At 49.2% G+C, this 20,338-nt stretch overlaps 8 pseudogenes; all 8 read right to left on the bottom strand.

Moving 5' to 3' along the window:
* Nucleotides 1–907: 907 nt before the first annotated feature.
* Nucleotides 908–1,026, bottom strand: LOC143952821 (5S ribosomal RNA; annotated as a pseudogene).
* A 321-nt stretch (nt 1,027–1,347) lies between these two features.
* On the bottom strand, nt 1,348–1,466 carry LOC143955173 (5S ribosomal RNA; annotated as a pseudogene).
* A 1,411-nt stretch (nt 1,467–2,877) lies between these two features.
* Nucleotides 2,878–2,996, bottom strand: LOC143953108 (5S ribosomal RNA; annotated as a pseudogene).
* A 322-nt stretch (nt 2,997–3,318) lies between these two features.
* On the bottom strand, nt 3,319–3,437 carry LOC143943728 (5S ribosomal RNA; annotated as a pseudogene).
* Nucleotides 3,438–12,356: 8,919 nt separating this feature from the next.
* On the bottom strand, nt 12,357–12,475 carry LOC143943233 (5S ribosomal RNA; annotated as a pseudogene).
* Nucleotides 12,476–13,004: 529 nt separating this feature from the next.
* On the bottom strand, nt 13,005–13,123 carry LOC143952389 (5S ribosomal RNA; annotated as a pseudogene).
* Nucleotides 13,124–13,441: 318 nt separating this feature from the next.
* Nucleotides 13,442–13,560, bottom strand: LOC143947901 (5S ribosomal RNA; annotated as a pseudogene).
* Nucleotides 13,561–20,177: 6,617 nt separating this feature from the next.
* On the bottom strand, nt 20,178–20,296 carry LOC143948078 (5S ribosomal RNA; annotated as a pseudogene).
* Nucleotides 20,297–20,338: the final 42 nt, after the last annotated feature.

The raw sequence follows: 20,338 nt of genomic DNA on the forward strand, positions 1-20,338 counted from the left end.
TGGCATTCTGGCCTCCATTCCTGGTTCAGGAGATGCAATCTCATTAAAATGAACATACTCCCTAAATTTACCTATCTTTCCCAAGCTCTTCCGATCCAGATTCCAGTCCCATTTTTTAAGCAAGCTCAATCCCTGCTCACTCAATTTAACTGGGCCCACAAAAATCCCAGACTTAAGCGGTCACAGCTGACACTGTCTAAACAACAGGGAGGGTTGGTTCTCCCTGACTTGCAACGCTACTACCTGGCCTCCCATCTGGGGCGTGTATTTGGACTGGCATCGAAACAAACTTTCTAAGCTCTGGGTGCAACTAAAACAATCTCACTCTCGAATTCCGCTAAGAAGCGCCATGTGGTGCTATAAGGATTTACCCACAGAATTGACGTCACATCCCACTATAGTGGTTTCGTTGAAAGTCAGTCACCTGATCGCTAACCAAAACACAAAAAATAGGTCAACGGCAACAACATAAAAAGAAGACTACGGCATCTGGAAATCCCAGGCGGTCTCCCATCCAGGTACTAAACTGGTCCCAACCCTGCTTAGCCTCTGAGATCAGATGAGATTGGGCTCTTTCAGGGTGATGTGGCCATAGGAGATTTCTTCAGGCACTCTCAACCCTCTTGACTAACGCCAAGATGGTCACCTTGGGAAACAAACAAAAAGAAAAGAAACAACATAAGAAGAAGTCTACAGCACCTAGTATTCCCAGGTGCCCTCCCATCCGGGGTATTAACAAGGCCCGACCCTGTTTAGTCTCTGAGATCAGATGAGATCTGGTGCTTTCAGGGTTATGTGGCCATAGGCGAGCTCTTCAGGCACTCTCAACCCTCTTGACAAACACCAAGATGGTCACCTTGGTAAACAAACAAAACAAAAACAAGTCAACGCCAACAACATAAAAAGAAGCCTACTGCACCTAGTATTCCCAGGTGGTCTCCAATCCAGGTACTAGCAAGGCTCGACCCTGTTTAGCCTCTGAGATCAGAGGAGATCGGGCGCTTTCAGGGTTATGTGCCCATAGGCATTCTCTTTGGGCACTCTCAACCCTCTTGACAAATGCCAAGATAGTTACCTTGAGATACAAGCGAAAAAAAACACGTCAATGTCAACAAAATAAAAAGAAGAATACGGCACCTGGTATTCCAACGCCATCTCCTATCCAGGTACTAACTAGGCCCAACCCTTCTTAGCCTCCGAGATGAGAAGAGATAGGGCTCTTTCAGGGTGTTGCTGCTGTAAGCGATCTCTTTGGGCACTCTCAACCCTCTTGACAAATGCCAAGTTGGTCACCTTGGGAAACAAGCGAAAAAAAACAAACGAATCAACGCCAACAACATAAAAAGAAGCCTACAATAACTGGTATTCCCAGGTGGTCTCCCATCCAGGTACTAACCAGGCCTGACTCTTCTTAGCCTCCAAGATCAGACGAGATTGGGTGCTTTCAGAGTGATGTGGCCATAGGCAATCTCTTCAGGCACTCTCAACCCTCTTGACAAACACCAAGATGGTCACCTTGGGAAACAAGCGAAAAAAAAAACAGGTCAACGCCAACAACATAAAAAAAAGCTTACGACATCTGGTATTCCCAGGCGGTCTCCCATCCAGGTACTAACAAGGCCCGACTCTTCTTAGCCTCCAACATCAAACGAGATGGGGTGCTTTCAGGGTGATGTGCCCATAGGCAATCTCTTCAGGCACTTTCAACCCTCTTGACAAACGCCAAGATGATCACCTTGGGAAACAAGCAAAAAAAAAAAAAGTCAATGCCAACAACTTTAAAAAAAAAGCCTATGGCATCGAGAAATCCCAGGCGGTCTCCCACCCAGGTACTAACCAGGTCCCAACCCTGCTTAGCCTCTGAGATCAAATGAGATTGGGCTCTTTCAGGGTGATGCGGCCATAGTATATTTTTTCAGGCACGCTCAACCCTCTTGACAAACGCCAAGATGGTCACCTTGGGAAACAAACAAAAAAAACAAGTCAACGCCAACAACATAAAAAGAAGCCTACAGCACCTAGTATTCCCAGGCGGTCTCTCATCCAGGTATTAACAAGGCGCGACCCTTTCTAGCCTCTGAGATCAGAGGAGATTGGGCGCTTTCAGGGTGATGTGCCCATAGGCAATCTCTTTGGGCACTCTCATCCCTCTTGAAAAATGCCAAGATAGTCACCCTGGGAAACAAGCGAAAAAAACAGGTCAACGTCAACAACATAAAAAGTAGAATACAGCACCTGGTATTCCAAGGCCGTCTCCCATTCAAGTACTAATTAGGCCCAACCCTTCTCAGCCTCCGAGATCAGAAGAGATAGGGTGCTTTCAGGGTGATGCGGCTGTAAGCAATCTCTTTAGGCACTCTCAACCCTTTTGACAAATGCCAAGATGATCACTTTGGGAAACAAGCGAAAAAAACATGTCAACACCAGCAACATAAAACGAAGCGCGCGGCATCTGGAAAACCCAGGCGGTCTCCCATCCAACTACAAACCAGGCCCAACCCTGCTTAGCCTCGGAGACCAGACAAGATTGGGCGCTTTCAGGGTGTTGTACCCGTAAGCAATTTCTTTGTGCACTCTCAACCCTCTTGACAAATGCCAAGATGGTCACCTTGGGAAACAAGGGAAAAAAAACAGGTCAACGCCAACAACATAAGAAGAAGTCTACACCACCTAGTATTCCCGGGTGGCCTCCCATCCGGGTATTAACAAGGCCCGACCCTGTTTAGTCTCTGAGATCAGACGAGATCTGGTGCTTTCAGGGTTATGTGACCATAGGCGAGCTCTTCAGGCACTCTCAACCCTCTTGACAAACACCAAGATGGTAAACTTGGTAAACAAACAAAACAAAAACAAGTCAACGCCAACAACATAAAAAGAAGCCTACTGCACCTAGTATTCCCAGGTAGTCTCCTATCCAGGTACTAGCAAGGCCCGGCCCTGTTTAGCCTCTGAGATCTGAGGAGATCGGGTGCTTTCAGGGTTATGTGCCCATACGCAATCTCTTTGGACACTCTCTACCCTCTTGACAAATGCCAAGATAGTCACCTTGAGATACAAGCGAAAAAAAACAGGTCAATGTCAACAACATAAAAAGAAGAATACGGCACCTGGTATTCCAACGCCATCTCCTATCCAGGTACTAACCCAGGCCCAACCCTTCTTAGCCTCCGAGATGAGAAGAGATAGGGCTCTTTCAGGGTGTTGCTGCTGTAAGCAATCTCTTTGGGCACTCTCAAGCCTCTTGACAAATGCCAAGATGGTCACCTTGGGAAACAAGCGAAAAAAAACAAACAAATCAACGCCAACAACATAAAAAGAAGCCTACAATAACTGGTATTCCCAGGTGGTCTCCCATCCAGGTACTAACCGGGCCTGACTCTTCTTAGCCTCCAAGATCAGACGAGATTGGGTGCTTTCACAGTGATGTGCCCGTAGGCAATCTCTTCAGGCACTTTCAACCCTCTTGACAAACGCCAAGATAGTCACCTTGGGAAACAAACAAAAAAAAATAAGTCAATACCAACAACTTAAAAAAAAAGCCTATGGCATCGAGAAATCCCAGGCGGTCTCCCACCCAGGTACTAACCAGGTCCCAACCCGGCTTAGCCTATGAGATTAGGCTCTTTCAGGGTGATGCGGCCATAGTAGATTTTTTCAGGCACGCTCAACCCTCTTGACAAACGCCAAGATGGTCACCTTGGGAAACAAACAAAAAAAACAAGTCAACGCCAACAACATAAAAAGAAGCCTACAGGGGGTGTGGCCTGGACATGGCGGTGTGAGGAAGTGATTTTACAGAGCTCCCGGCCTTGGTCCCCTCTTTCGGCCCTATTTCATCTTCTAAACCGGCATGTTGCCTTCTAAATGGCATAGAACGAGAGCCATTACCCGAGGGACGCTAGCTGCCATGAATCCGGTGGAGATTCGCCGCTTTTTTGAGCAAATCCCGGCTGTCTCTTCAGGCTCCAGGGCCGCGGCTCCGCGTGGGCCTACCCGAAGTGTCACGAGGGACTCCCCTCTGCAGGAAGAACTCCCAAACCCGGTTGGCCCTTCCATACACCCGAGCGCTAACAGCGGAACAACCGCACAGCCTGAGACGGTGATGTCCTCCGGGAGCCCCGCCGCGGCTGTGGTTACATTAGGGCCCTATTGCAGGCGCTCCCAACGTGGACGGACATTGAGGCCCTGATCCTGCGCATGGAGGAAACCCACCGCCGCGATATCCAAGAGGTGCGAGGCGAGGTCAGCGGCCTAATGGAACAGGTGTCCGCGGGTGAAACGTCAGTCGCCGCCCTGGAGAACCGGGTGCTGTCGCTGGAACGAATGAGAGACCAACACCGGGAGGCGGCAGCTGCCCTACAACTCCAACTGGAGGATGCTGAGGATCGAAGTCGCCGCTCAAACATTCGGCTCCGCTGTATTCCGGAGTCATCTGGAACAGAGAGCCTGGGGGACGTGGTGCTGACTATCCTGCGGGAGGTGGCCGCGGACCCAGCCATGGATTTTGAGCTGGACAGGGTGCACAGGACTTTGGGCCCTAGGTCGGTGGACCCCACAAGACCGCGGGATGTAGTCTGTCGCTTCCATCGGTATGTGCAGAAAGAAATGGTCCTCCGGCGTGCATGGGAACACGGCGCACTGGAGTTCAATGGCGCTCAGATTCAGCTTCTCCCAGACCTCTCCAGGGCTACACTGCGTCGGAGAGCCCTGCTCAGACCCCTGCTTGACCTAGCAAAGCGACAGGGTTTCTCCTACCGATGGGGATATCCCCTGTCGGTGATCTTCCGGAAGGAGTCCTCTTCGTTCATGCTCCAGACCCCTGCGGATCTACCGGCCCTGTTCGGATACCTTGGAGAAGAACCGATCCCGTTTCCGGATTGGCTGCAGCTCCTGCCCCGACCCACTGGCAGATCGGGCATTCTTCAAAATCAGGGCCCTCTCCCCCGCTGCCATCCACGACCAGGCGGGCGACGGAGATCGACCTCTCGGGATCACCAACGTGAGCAGATATGGGGATGCCCCCTTTCCCCCCTGCCACCGATCTGACTTCTCACTCCTCTCCCTGGTTGCCTAGTTTGCCTGCTGCCGGAGGCGGGGGCCCCCCGGACTGCTTCCCCCTTTTGGTGTTGTCGGCCTTGGTCCCACTGAGCCAGGGAGCCACCCCGGACTGCTCTCCTTGCCACCTGGTAGGGGGGATCCACGGGAGGCCCCTCATCATCTGTTTGCAGCCCTCCCCGAACTCTCCCTGCCCGCCGGGTGTGGCCTTACTGATCTCTTCGGTACTTGCAGGTATGGCTGGGGCTCCCCGGGGTGTGGGGTGGCAGGCGGGGGATGGCTCCTTGGTGGGTGGCGCGGGCAACAATGTCCCCAGAACAGGCGGCTACCTTCGACGCATGCCCGGACCCCTATCATCCCCTACTGGATCTCTGCCTCTGTGGGACGGGGGTGTGCTGGGGAGGCGGGTGGGCTCTGTGCGGGAATGTCGGGGTTTTTACTGTGGCTGACGGGAAGCCTTGGTTGTCCCCCTCTGGCAGCGGATTATTGCGACCTACAGGAACATACCGAGCCGAGTACGACTGCTGCTATGGGCGGAGAGCCGCGGGCTAGTATTGGCCCCTGCCGGACCACTGTGACGAGCTCTCTGAGGATTTTCCCATGTTCCCCTGGGGTTTTTTTTGTTGACCTCTCTTCAGATACTGGGGGACGCTAAGCTAAGGGGGGAGCGCTGGTGGGTGAGCAGCGGAACTTTGAAGTTGCCGCGCACCTGGTGGGGGGGAGAGCCGGGGAGGGACTGTTTCTTGAGGGGGCGGGTGGGCTTGCTGAGGGATACGGGGCAGAGTAGTTGAGAGGGACTTCGGTATCATTAGGTGGTAGGTTTGTGCTCGGCAATCCCCGGGTGTCCTCCCTCGCCTTCCCTCCCCATCCCTGGGTTCCCTGCCCCCTGGGTTTCCCCGGGCTCCTGGGCTGGGCTCCTCCTCCCCTCTCCGGCACACCTCCCCCCCTCCTTTCTCTCCTGCCCTTGCTGGCGACCCTTTTTTCTCTCCCCCCCTGTCCCCACCCGGTGCCGTGATGTCCCTTCCTGAGGAGGGGGAGGGTAGTACCTGTTTGGCCGGGGGGGGCGGGGGGAGGCAGCAGTTCTCTCAGGTGGTTAGGTGGTGGCTGGGGGTGGTGGGGGGATACCCGGTTAGTTGGGGGGAGTGATGGTGGGGCTCCCAATCTGTGTTGTGTCGGTCGCGCCGGTGGAGACGTTCTGGTGACTACCCAAGATTGGGGTGGCCCGGAGTGGTCCACCGGTGCTGCTGGACTTATGCCTGCTGATGTTCTGTTTTACACACTGTGAGTTGCTCTTTGTTTTCTATGTTTCTTATATGCTCTACATGTGCATGCCGGTAATTGCAGGATTATTGCTTTATGCCGAATCTGGGGGGACTGAGTTCCGGCGGCTCCCTCTCTGCCCTGTCTATCCACGTGCCCAAATAGGCCGGCGCTTTCAGCCCAGTTAGGGTAGGTAAGTGCCAGAGCACGTCTGTGCTTGATTTTTAGTTTAAGTGGGAGCCCGTCTTCCCTCGCTCTTTTCCCGTGGGAAGTAGGGCCTTACTACCCTCCGCCCTCCCCCCCCTCACCTCCCCCCCCTCACTTTCCCCTCTTTCGCACCTTCCTGGTCCCTGCTCCTGTCCCCTTTCTGTTCTTTGCTCAGTACATTCTTTCTCTGTCTTACTTGACGCTCTTTGCGGCAATATTGAGACATGATGGCGGACTCCATTAAGTTCTTTTCGTTGAACGCCAAGGGACTGAATTCCCCGGAGAAGCGACGGATCTTGCAGCGGGAACTGAAGACTAATTCCGCAGATGTTGCGTTCATCCAAGAAACCCATTTTAAAACTTCTAGTCTTCCACTTTTGAAGTCCCGCGCTTTTCCACAGGTCTATCACTCTACTAACCCTCACTCTAAGACTAAGGGGGTCTCTATCTTGATATCTAGCAGCATTCCGTGGGCCTGCCGTGACCTGCTGGCGGATCCGGAGGGCCGCTTTCTTTTTCTCAAGGGCCATGTTGGACAGCTTCTCTTCACCTTTGCTACAGTATATGCCCCCAACGACCACCAGGATGTATTCATACACAGTACATTGCGACGTCTAACTGACTTTCGGGAGGGCCAGTTGATCCTGGGCGGGGATTTTAACACCCCCCTCTCCCCAGTGCTAGACACTTCTACCTCCTCCTCTTCAGTCCCAATTTCGGTTAGGAAGCGAATATCTAAATGTCTGATGTCGGCCCAGTTAATGGACGTTTGGCGTCTTCAACATTCTGGAGAGAGGGATTATTCTTTTTACTCCCCCCCCCCACAAATCCTACTCACGGATAGACTTTTTTTTGATTCCCCATGATCAACTTCACCTAGTGAGTTCCTCCTCTATTGGCCACATTACTTGGTCTGACCATGCCCCAGTAGCCATTACCTACGCGCTTTCCGGGAATCCCTCGCCCAGGTCTCTATTCTGGCGACTAAATGAGAGTCTCCTCCAGATACCGGAAGTCCTAGCGGATGTGACTAGAGCAATGGAGCTTTATTTTCAGGAAAATGAAACGGAAGGCTCTGACCCGGGTATAGTTTGGGAAGCTCACAAAGCAGTCCTTCGCGGGGTGTTAATCAAACATGGGGCGCGTATCAAACGCTTGCGGAACGAACAGCTGATCGGATTGTTTCGGGATCTGGCCCGAGTTGAAGCACAACAAAAACATGCTCCTTCACGGCCTCTAGAGATTGAATTGGAGACGCTTCGTTCCCAGATTACTGATCTACTCCACTATAAAGCGAAGGCTGCACTCCAGTTCTGCCGTAAATTGACATACGAATCAGGGGACAAGTGTGGGAAACTCCTGGCCAAGTCAGTCAAGGAACTGAAATCGGTCGCTTACATCCCGCAGATAACAGATGCCGACGGTCGGCTGGTTTCGACGCCGACGCGGATATCCGAGGCCTTTGGGAAATTCTACTCTGAGCTCTATAGGCTTCCGAACTCGGGGGCTGGGCAAGCAGAGATAGACAGTTATGTAGCCGGATCTGGTCTGCCCTCCCTATCGCTGGAAGCCCGGGAGTTGCTGGAGGAACCAATTACCCTGGTGGAGGTCCGGATGGCTGTGGGCTCTCTGAAGCTTGGCAAGGCGCCGGGCCCGGATGGGTACACCGCGCAATACTACAAGACCTTTCTCCCCATTCTTGGCCCACGCTTGGTGGACTGGTTCAATGCTTTGAGCTCCGGTAGAGAATTCGCTTTGGACACCCTTAGAGCACATATCTCTCTGATTCCCAAAGAGGACAAGGACCCGGGACTATGCGGAAGCTACAGACCTATCTACCTGCTTAATTGTTCTCTAAAATTCTGGCCACGCGACTAGCTCACCACTTGCAATCCCTCATCCATGTTGATCAAGTGGGTTTTATTCCCTCCAGGGAGGCTAGGGACAACACTATCAAGGTCTTATCTTTAGTGCACAAAGCTCAGGCGTCGAATACTCCGTGTGTCTTTGTGAACACGGATGCGGAGAAGGCCTTTGATAGGGTCCATTGGCCTTTTATGTTCTCAGTCCTCCGCCATGTAGGGCTAGGTGATCGGATGCTCACTTGGATTAGCAAAATATACTGGCGACCCTCTGCGCAAATTAAGGCGAATGGGGTGCTCTCCTCCCCCATTGATATTAGTAATGGGACTAGACAGGGCTGCCCCTTATCGCCCCTCTTATTTGCATTGTCCCTGGAACCCTTTCTGGCCTCGGTTCGGCGGAACCCAGACATAACGGGCCTCCGCATGGGTGCGACTGAGTGCAAGATATCTGCCTACGCAGATGATATGTTGTTTTCCCTGACGAATCCCAGAACCTCCCTGCCGAACCTCCTTCGGGAATTCCAGATGTATGGGAAGCTGTCGCACTTGAAGATCAATTTCTCGAAATCAGAGTCCATGGGGGTGGCTGTCCCCCCGAGGCTGCTTCTGGATTTACAATCCAATTCCCGCTTTAGATGGACGAACACCGCACTTAAATATCTGGGCACTTACATTCCACCGGACGTTGCGAACACGTTCAGGCTGAACTTCCCTCCCCTGCTCACTAGAACATGCATTCTGGCCTTCACTCCTGGTTCGGGAGATGTAATCTGATAAAAATGAACATACTCCCTAAATTTACCTACCTTTTTCAGGCTCTACCCATCAAGATCCCGCCTCCATTCTTTAAACAGGCACAATCCGTGCTCACGCAATTCGTATGGGCGCACAAGAAACCCAGATTTCGGTGGTCACAGTTGACCCTCTCTAAACAGCAAGGGGGATTGGCGCTACCTGACATACGGCGTTATTATATGGCCTCACATCTTGGAAGGATTTTGGACTGGAATCGCAATAGCTCTACAAAACTCTGGGTGTAAGTTGAGCAATCTCAATCCCGCATCCCGCTGAGAAGTGCCATGTGGTGCTTCCGGGCGTTGCCGGCAGAACTGAAATCGCATCCTACTATAGGGGCGTCTCTAAGAGTCGGATTCCTGACTGCTTCCCAGAACAAAATCACGTCGTTGTCCTCCCCCTTGAACACTATCCTAGGCCACCCACACTTTGATCCAGGGATCTATATAGGAGACTACAAACTACTTAGTGAACTACACGTGGACCATGCGTCTAGATTTGTTATCGACGGGAAGTGGCCTTCTATCGTCGACCTGACCGACCAGGCAGGTTTGTTTTACCTACCCTTCTAGAAAGCGGTGCGTTTACATCACTTTTTGCACTCCATCCCCGACCCTCAAGCCTTTGCAGGTCCCCTGACGGAGTTTGAGACTCTGTGTAGGGGTGAGGGCCCTTTGGCCCACATCCTCTCTCGGACTTACGCTCTCCTGAATGGGCAGCTGGACCACCCTCATTTGACCTGTGTGTCCAAGTGGGAGAGGGATCTTGGCTGTTCGTTTTCCCCGACACAGAGTCAGCGCATTATTACCCTGGCTCTCACAACTTCGTTGTGTACTAAGATACAGGAGTCGAATTTCAAGCTTCTAACTAGGTGGTATATGACTCCGACGAAATTGCATAAGTGCTTCCCATCCGTTTCTGATAGATGCTGGCGGTGTTGAGAGGAGGAGGGCACGTTGCTCCATGTTTTCTGGTCTTGCCCCGGTCTGACGGACTTCTGGACAGAGGTCCGCCGTATAACACAAACATTCACGGACTATCCCATACCGGAGGGACCCGCCTTTTTCCTTCTACACCACTCACGGATCCCAATAAAACTACATAAAAAATCACTTCTGCGGCATTTGGTAAATGCGGCGAAGGCATGCATTCCTCTCTACTGGAAACAGCGCACTCCTCCTACGGTTACACACTGGGTTAGGAGAATTGAGGATATCAGGAAGATGGAAGACCTGATTCTGACATCTCAGAACAAACAAGAAACCTTCAAACAGACGTGGGACGCTTGGAGTGTTTTTAGGTTCTCGTTGGAGGGCCGTCGACTGTTGGCGCTATAGTAATGTGGTTCGCCATGGCGTCCTGTCATGTCTCTTCCTCCTTTCTCTGTTCTTTCTCTCTCCCCCCCATCTGCTCCCCCTCTTTTCTTCCCCCCCCACCCCCCCCCTTACCCTTAGAAAAGAGTGAAAATTGGGAATGATGGCCCCCTTTGGGCTGCAGGCGGATGCTGGCAGGGCAGAGTGTGGAGATGACCACGGATCTCGGTCTTATATTGTTTTATGTACCGCAGAATTTTCGTGGTATTGCAAGACTGAATCTGGTGCTTGTATACTCATGTTAAGTCTTTCCTGCTGCCTTCTGCTCTGATTTACTTTGTTTAATATGTACCGCGGGACCTGCATTCCCCCGTTTGGAGTTGAATAAAGTTATATTTGCAAAAAAAAAAAGAAGCCTACAGCACCTAGTATTCCCAGGCGGTCTCCCATCCAGGTATTAACAAGGCGCGACCCTTTCTAGCCTCTGAGATCAGAGGAGATTGGGCGCTTTCAGGGTGATGTGCCCATAGGCAATCTCTTTGGGCACTCTCATCCCTCTTGAAAAATGCCAAGATAGTCACCCTGGGAAACAAGCGAAAAAAAACAGGTCAACGCCAACAACATAAAAAGAAGAATACGGAACCTGGTATTCCAAGCCCGTCTCCCATTCAAGTACTAACTAGGCCCAACCCTTCTTAGCCTCCGAGATCAGAAGAGATAGGGTGCTTGCAGGGTGATGCGGCTGTAAGCGATCTCTTTAGGCACTCTCAACCCTCTTGACAAATGCCAAGATGATCACTTTGGGAAACAAGCGAAAAAAACAGGTCAACACCAGCAACATAAAAAGAAGCCTGCGGCATCTGGAAAACCCTGTTGGTCTCCCATCCAGGTACAAACCAGGCCCAACCCTGCTTAGCCTCTGAGACCAGACGAGATTGGGCGCTTTCAGGGTGTTGTGCCCGTAAACAATTTCTTTGTGCACTCTCAACCCTCTTGAAAAATGCCAAGATAGTCACCCTGGGAAACAAGCGAAAAAAAACAGGTCAACGTCAACAACATAAAAAGAAGAATACGGCACCTGGTATTCCAAGACCGTCTCCCATTCAAGTACTAACTAGGCCCAACCCTTCTCAGCCTCCGAGATCAGAAGAGATAGGGTGCTTTCAGGGTGTTGTGCCCGTAAGCAATTTCTTTGTGCACTCTCAACCCTCTTGACAAATGCCAAGATGGTCACCTTGGGAAACAAGGGAAAAAAAACAGGTCAACGCCAACAACATAAGAAGAAGTCTACACCACCTAGTATTCCTGGGTGGCCTCCCATCCAGGTATTAACAAGGCCCAACCTCTTGACAAACACCAAGATGGTCACCTTGGTAAACAAACAAAACAAAAATAAGTCAACGCCAACAACATAAAAAGAAGCCTACTGCACCTAGTATTCCCAGGTAGTCTCCAATCCAGGTACTAGCAAGGCCCGGCCCTGTTTAGCCTCTGAGATCTGAGGAGATCGGGCGCTTTCAGGGTTATGTGCCCATACGCAATCTCTTTGGGCACTCTCTACCCTCTTGACAAATGCCAAGATGGTCACCTTGAGATACAAGCCAAAAAAAAACAGGTCAATGTCAACAACATAAAAAGAAGAATACGGCACCTGGTATTCCAACGCCATCTCCTATCCAGGTACTAACTAGGCCCAACCCTTCTTAGCCTCCGAGATGAGAAGAGATAGGGCTCTTTCAGGGTGTTGCTGCTGTAAGCGATCTCTTTGGGCACTCTCAAGCCTCTTGACAAATGCCAAGATGGTCACCTTGGGAAACAAGCGGAAAAAAACAAACGAATCAACGCCAACAACATAAAAAGAAGCCTACAATAACTGGTATACCCAGGTGGTCTCCCATCCAGGTACTAACCAGGCCTGACTCTTCTTAGCCTCCAAGATCAGACGAGATTGGGTGCTTTCAGAGTGATGTGCCCGTAGGCAATCTCTTCAGGCACTTTCAACCCTCTTGACAAACGCCAAGATGGTCACCTTGGGAAACAAGCAAAAAAAAATAAGTCAATGCCAACAACTTAAAAAAAAAGCCTATGGCATCGAGAAATCCCAGGCGGTCTCCCACCCAGGTACTAACCAGGTCCCAACCCTGCTTAGCCTATGAGATTGGGCTCTTTCAGGGTGATGCGGCCATAGTAGATTTTTTCAGGCACGCTCAACCCTCTTGACAAACGCCAAGATGGTCACCTTGGGAAACAAACAAAAAAAACAAGTCAACGCCAACAACATAAGAAGAAGTCTACAGCACCTAGTATTCCCAGGTGGTCTCCAATCTGGGTATTAACAAAGGCCCAGACCCTGTTTAGCCTCTGAGATCAGACGAGATCTGGTGCTTTCAGGGTTATGTGGCCATAGGCGAGCTCTTCAGGCACTCTCAACCCTCTTGACAAACACCAAGATGGTCAACTTGGTGAACAAACAAAACAAAAACAAGTCAACGCCAACAACATAAAAAGAAGCCTACGGCACCTAGTATTCCCAGGTGGTCTCCAATCCAGGTACTAGCAAGGCCCAACCCCATTTAGCCTCTGAGATCAGAGGAGATCGGGCGCTTTCAGGGTTATGTGCCCATAGGCAATCTCTTTGGGCACTCTCAACCCTCTTGACAAATGCCAAGATAGTCACCTTGAGATGCAAGCGAAAAAAAACAGGTCAATGGCAACAACATAAAAAGAAGAATACTGCACATGGTATTCCAACGCCATCTCCTATCTAGGAACTGACTGGGCCCAACCCTTCTTAGCCTCAGAGATGAGAAGAGATAGCGCTCTTTCAGGGTGTTGCTGCTGTAAGCGATCTCTTTGGGCGCTCTCAACCCTCTTGACAAATGCCAAGATGGTCACCTTGGGAAACAAGCGGAAAAAAAACAGGTCAACGGCAACAACATAAAAAGAAGCTTACGACACCTGGTATTCCCAGGCGGTCTCCCATCCAGGTACTAACAAGGCCCGACTCTTCTTAGCCTCCAACATCAAACGAGATCGGGTGCTTTCAGGGTGATGTGCCCGTAGGCAATCTCTTCAGGCACTTTCAACCCTCTTGACAAACGCCAAGATGGTCACCTTGGGAAACAAGCAAAAAAAAAAATAAGTCAATGCCAACAACTTAAAAAAAAAGCCTATGGCATCGAGAAATCCCAGGCGGTCTCCCACCCAGGTACTAACCAGGTCCCAACCCTGCTTAGCCTCTGAGATCAAATGAGATTGGGCTCTTTCAGGGTGATGCGGCCATAGTAGATTTTTTCAGGCACGCTCAACCCTCTTGACAAACGCCAAGATGGTCACCTTGGGAAACAAACAAAAAACAAGTCAACGCCAACAACATAAAAAGAAGCCTACAGCACCTAGTATTCCCAGGCGGTCTCCCATCCAGGTATTAACAAGGCGCGACCCTTTCTAGCCTCTGAGATCAGAGGAGATTGGGCGCTTTCAGGGTGATGTGCCCATAGGCAATCTCTCTGGGCACTTTCATCCCTCTTGAAAAATGCCAAGATAGTCACCCTGGGAAACAAGCGAAAAAAAACAGGTCAACGCCAACAACATAAAAAGAAGAATACGGAACCTGGTATTCCAAGCCCGTCTCCCATTCAAGTACTAACTAGGCCCAACCCTTCTTAGCCTCCGAGATCAGAAGAGATAGGGTGCTTGCAGGGTGATGCGGCTGTAAGCGATCTCTTTAGGCACTCTCAACCCTCTTGACAAATGCCAAGATGATCACTTTGGGAAACAAGAGAAAAAAACAGGTCAACACCAGCAACATAAAAAGAAGCCTGCGGCATCCGGAAAACCCTGTTGGTCTCCCATCCAGGTACAAACCAGGCCCAACCCTGCTTAGCCTCTGAGACCAGACGAGATTGGGTGCTTTCAGGGTGTTGTGCCCGTAAACAATTTCTTTGTGCACTCTCAACCCTCTTGACAAATGCCAAGATGGTCACCTTGGGAAACAAGGGAAAAAAAATAGGTCAACGCCGACAACATAATGAGAAGCCTACGGGACCTGGTATTCCCAGGCTGTCTCCCATGCAGGTGCTAACCAGGCCCATCGCTGCTTAGCCTCTGAGATCAGATGAGATTGGGCTCTTTCAGGGTGATTTGGCCATAGGCACTCTCTTTGGGCACTCTGAAGCCTCTTGACAAAGGCCAAGATTGTCACCTTGGGAAACAAGCTAAAAAAAGCAGGTCAAAGCCAACAACATAAAAAGAAGCCTATGGCAGCCGGTATTCCCAGGCGATCTCCCAATCAAGACACTAACCAGGCCAGATCCTTCTATGGCACCTGGTCTTCCCAGGCAGTCTCCCATCCAGGTACTAACCATAAAACCTTCGAAAAACAGCGTGGTCTAAACAAAGTGCTAGACAAATATGTATGAAAAAATCAAGTGTAAATAAAACAAAAACTTGATATTAGTGTTAATACTGACAGTAGTAAGTTCTTGCTGCAACCCAATGCGAGACACACAATATACAACAATCAAAAAAATATGGCTGCGCTAAAACTTATAAAACAAAATTATAAAGTGACATAATTTTTCTAATTTACAAAAAATCCCAAAAGCATGCAAAAATAGTGCCAAAGTAATAATTTCCAGGCATATAAGCAGTCCAAAGAAAAGGAAAGATGGATAGGATGCTGAATCTTAGTCCATTTTCGGTGACTCTCAAAAACCACCCTTTACACACGTAGCAGGTGCACCCAGAGTAGAAAGAGATTATCCACCACCAAATTAGAGGAGGCTTACCAGCTGTCAAGATCTCTTTTTAAGGAGATCATACGGGCTTGTAAAATGTTATGTTCCTGGTCCCCACAATGGGCTCTGTTGGTAACACCAATCTATCTGCTCCCTCTTTATGGTATATCTCGTTCCACCACAATCATTTAGTACGGCAAAGAGAGAAGAAAAAAAGCTCCCATAGCATAATTCCGTAAAGATTTATTAAAATATAAAAAGTAAAGTAACAACTCACGAATTCCCAGCAGAGTGTAAGCGTATAGCATATAAAAAACGAGCCGGCCGGCTCTCTCTTGTTTGCACTGCCCGCCCTTCCGGATTAACGTGGAAATGCAGTGACGTCAGCACGCCGCTCACCCTACGTCATTTCATCAAAAGTGACTTCTTCCTGGGGTACGAGCGGCATGCTGACCCACCGCCATAAGTACTCACTGGTGATTGTAACCGCCCATTTCCAAGCTCCTGGTCACAGTTCCCAATTCGCCATCTTAGAATAGGGCAATCTGCCCATACTAGATCATCACCTGTTCCAAAGGGAAAAGGAACCCATTTCCCAAAAAATAGCAAGTTTACACCTACATAGGAACAATATACAGTGGTGTGAAAAAGTGTTTGCCCCCTTCCCCATTTCCTGTTCCTTTGCATGTTTGTCACACTTAAGTGTTTCGGAACATCAAACCAATTTAAACAATAGTCAAGGACAACACAAGTAAACACAAAATGCAATTTGTAAATGAAGATGTTTATTATTAAAGGTGAAAAAAAATCCAAACCATCATGGCCCTGTGTGAAAAAGTGATTGCCCCCTAAACCTAATAACTGGTTGGGCCACCCTTAGCAGCAACAACTGCAACCAAGCGTTTGCGATAACGTGCAATGAGGCTTTTACAGCGTCCTGGAGGAATTTTGGCCCACTCATCTTTGCAGAATTGTCCTAATTCAGTTACATTAGAGGGTTTTCGAGCATGAACGGCCTTTTTAAGGTCATACCACAACATCTCAATAGGATTCAGGTCAGGACTTTGGCTAGGCAACTCCAAAGTCTTCATTTTGTTTTTCTTCAGCCATTCGGTGGTGGACTTGCTGGTGTGTTTAGGATCATTGTCCTGCTGCAGAACCCAAGTTCGTTTCAGCTTGAGTACACGAACAGATGGTCGGACATTCTCCTTCAGGATCTCTTGGTAGACAGCAGAATTCATAGTTCCTTTTATCATGGCAAGTCTTCCAGGTCCTGAAGCAGCAAAACAGCCCCAGACCATCACACTACCACCACCATATTTTACTGTTGGTATAATGTTCTTTTTATGAAATGCAGTGTTCCTTCTACTCCAGATATACTTGGACACACACCTTCCAAAGAGTTCCACTTTTGTCTCATCGGTCCACAGAATGTTGTCCCAAAAGTCTTGGGGATCATCAAGATGTGTTGTGGAGAAATTGAGACGAGCTTTGATGTTCTTTTTGCTCAGCAGTGGTTTTCTCCTTGGAACTCTGCCATGCAGGCCATTTTTGCCCAGTCTTTTCCTGATGGTGGAGGCATGAACGCTGACCTTAACTGAGGCAAGTGAGGCCTGCAGTTCCTTGGACGTTGTTGTGGGGTCTTTTGTGACCTCTTGGATGAGTCGTCGCTGCACTCTTGGGGTAATTTTGGGCGGCCGGCCACTCCTGGGAAGGTTCACCACTGTTCCATGTCTTCGCCATTTGTGGATAATGGCTCTCACTGTGGTTCGCTGGATTCCCAAAGCTTTGGAAATGGCTTTATAACCCTTTCCAGACTGATAGATCTCAATTACTTTCTTTCTCAATTGTTCCTGAATTTCTTTGGGTCTCGGCATGATGTGTAGCTTTTAAGGATCTTCTGGTGGACCTTACTGTGTCAAGCAGCTCCTATTTAAGTGATGCCTTGATTGTGAACAGGTGTGGCAATAATCAGGCCTGGGTGTGGCTAGAGAAATTGAACTCAGGTGTGGACAACCACAGTTATAGTATGTTTTAACAAGGGGGGCAATCACTTTTTCACACAGGGCCATGATGGTTTTGATTTTTTTTCACCTTTAATAATAAACACCTTCATTTACAAATTGCATTTTGTGTTTACTTGTGTTGTCCTTGACTATTGTTTAAATTGGTTTCATGTTCCGAAACACTTAAGTGTGACAAACATGCAAAAGAACAGGAAATGAAGAAGGGGGCAAACACTTTTTCACACCACTGTACCTAAGGAACCAATTTGTTTGTTTAATTCATCAACAGAGGTGTCTGTATCCGAACGCGCAAATTCCCCATGCGCAAGTTATTAAACGATCACATACTTCCTAACTAAATAAGGGGTATGTATTAAGACCAGTACCGTATATACTCGAGTATAGGCCGACCCGAATATAAGCCGAGGCCCCCAATTTACCCCCAAAAAAACTGGCAAACTTATTGACTCGTGTATAAGCCGAGGGTGAGACATGCCTGTCCATCCCTGTGTGTGTGTCCGTCCATCCCTGTGTGTCCGTCCATCCCTGTGTGTCCGTCCATCCCTGTGTGTCCGTCCATCCATCCCTGTGTGTGTGTGTGTCCATCCATCCATCCATCCCTGTGTGTGTGTGTCTCCATCCATCCATCCATCCATCCCTGTGTGTGTGTGTCTCCATCCATCCATCCATCCATCCATCCCTGTGTGTGTGTGTCTCCATCCATCCATCCATCCATCCATCCATCCCTGTGTGTGTGTGTCTCCATCCATCCATCCATCCATCCATCCCTGTGTGTGTGTGTCTCCATCCGTGTGTGTGTGTGTGTGTGTGTGTGTGTGTGTGTGTGTGTGTGTGTGTGTGTGTGTGTGTGTGTCCAGCCTACCTGTGTCCCGAGCCTTTGTCCCGAGCCTCCGTCCCGTGTCGTGCCTTGCCTTCGTCCCGTCCCGTCCCGTCCCGTCCTGTCCCGTGCCGTGCCTTGCCTTGCCTCCGTCCCGTGCCCTCTTCGTCGGCGGCCATTGTAAAATTCAAAAGCCGCGCCTCCTCCTTCGCCTGTGATAGGCGGAACACTGAATTTCCCAGCAGCCTGTGTTCCGCCTATCACGGACGTCGTATCATCCTCGTCCGTAGTACGAGGATGAGAAGATGCCCGTGATAGGCGGAACACAGGCTGCTGGGAAATTCAGTGTTCCGCCTATCACAGGCGAAGGCGGAGCCGGAGGCGCGGCTTTTGAATCATAGAATGGCCGCTGTCTGTCTGCTCGACACGCTGATCGAGCGGGCAGACAGCGATGACTCGAGTATAAGCCGAGGGGGGCACTTTCAGCCTCAAAAAAGAGGCTGAAAATCTCGGCTTATACTCGAGTATATACGGTAATTAGATTGTTACACCAGTCCATAAAACCAATAAAATGGATAAAAATCCAGAACCTATATTAAAAAACGTTCCTCATCTAGGGGTATAATCAAAAAACATACCACTATCGGGAATTTATTAAAAGATGAATGAATAAAGATAAAGATGAATTCTTGTCTTAAACTGTATATTCAATGGATATATTAATAACCATATACATAATAAATAAAAGGAGTCAGAACACCCCCCCCCCCCAATTGCCACTATCACAATTACCAAAAAATATAGGGCTTTTCTTTACTTCATATAAACAAAGTATATTATTACATCCATACGGATGTTGGTATTACTTAACCCCATCCTAGAGGGAGGAATAGTATTTATATGTTTAACCATTACTCCCCCTAAGTGAATAAACCCAGGGATGACCAGACCCATCTCAGATGTCATACCGAGGTCCCTCCGATGGGTCTAACCACACCCCGGGGTCAGTACCCTATATCCCAATGGACGTGCATATTTGAATTATAGTCAATGCACTGATTTCAAAAAAGTTGTAAAAATTTTGACGAAACGACGTAGGGTGAGCGGCGTGCTGACGTCACCGCATTTCCACGTTAATCCGGAAGGGCGGGCAGTGCAAACAAGAGAGAGCCGGCCGGCTCGTTTTTTATATGCTATACGCTTACACTCTGCTGGGAATTCGTGAGTTGTTACTTTACTTTTTATATTTTAATAAATCTTTACGGAATTATGCTATGGGAGCTTTTTTTCTTCTCTCTTTGCCGTACTAAATGATTGTGGTGGAACGAGATATACCATAAAGAGGGAGCAGATAGATTGGTGTTACCAACAGAGCCCAGTGTGGGGACCAGGAACGTAACATTTTACAAGCCCGTATGATCTCCTTAAAAAGAGATCTTGACAGCTGGTAAGCCTCCTCTAATTTGGTGGTGTATAATCTCTTTCTACTCTGGGTGCACCTGCTACGTGTGTAAAGGGTGGTTTTTGAGAGTCACCGAAAATGGACTAAGATTCAGCATCCTATCCATCTTTCCTTTTCTTTGGACTGCTTATATGCCTGGAAATTATTACTTTGGCACTATTTTTGCATGTTTTTGGGATTTTTTGTAAATTAGAAAAATTATGTCACTTTATAATTTTGTTTTATAAGTTTTAGCTCAGGTACTAACCAGGCCTAACGCTGCTTAGCCTCTGAAATCAGATGAGATCGGGTGCTTTCAGGGTTATGTGGCCGTAAGCGTTCTCTTCAAGAAACGCCCAACCCTCTTGACAAACGCCAATATGGTCCCCTTGAGAAACAAGCGAAAAAAAAAGGTCAAAGCCAACAACATAAAAAGAAGCCCATGGCACCTGGTATTCCCAAGCGGCCTGCCATCCAGGTACTAACCAGGCCTGACACTGTTTAGCCTCCGAGATCAGACGAGATTGGGCGATTTCAGGGTGATGGTGCCGTAGGTGATCTCATCAGGCACTCTCAACCCTCTTCACAAACGCCAAGATGGTCACCTTGGGAAACAAGTGAAAAGAAAAAACAGGTCAAGGCCAACAACATAAAAAGAAGCCTACGGCACCTGTTATTCCCAGACGTTCTCCCATCCTGGTACTAACCAGGCCCGACACTGCTTAGCCTCCGAGATCAGACGAGATCGGGTGCTTTCAGGGTGATGAGGCCATAGGTGATCTCTTTGGGCACTCTCAACCCTCTTGTTAAACACCAAGA

The sequence above is a fragment of the Lithobates pipiens genome, unplaced genomic scaffold, assembly GCF_037356315.1.
Source record: "Lithobates pipiens isolate NorthernLeopardFrog02 unplaced genomic scaffold, aLitPip1_a1.2 Scaffold_10, whole genome shotgun sequence".
Lineage (NCBI taxonomy): Eukaryota > Metazoa > Chordata > Amphibia > Anura > Ranidae > Lithobates > Lithobates pipiens.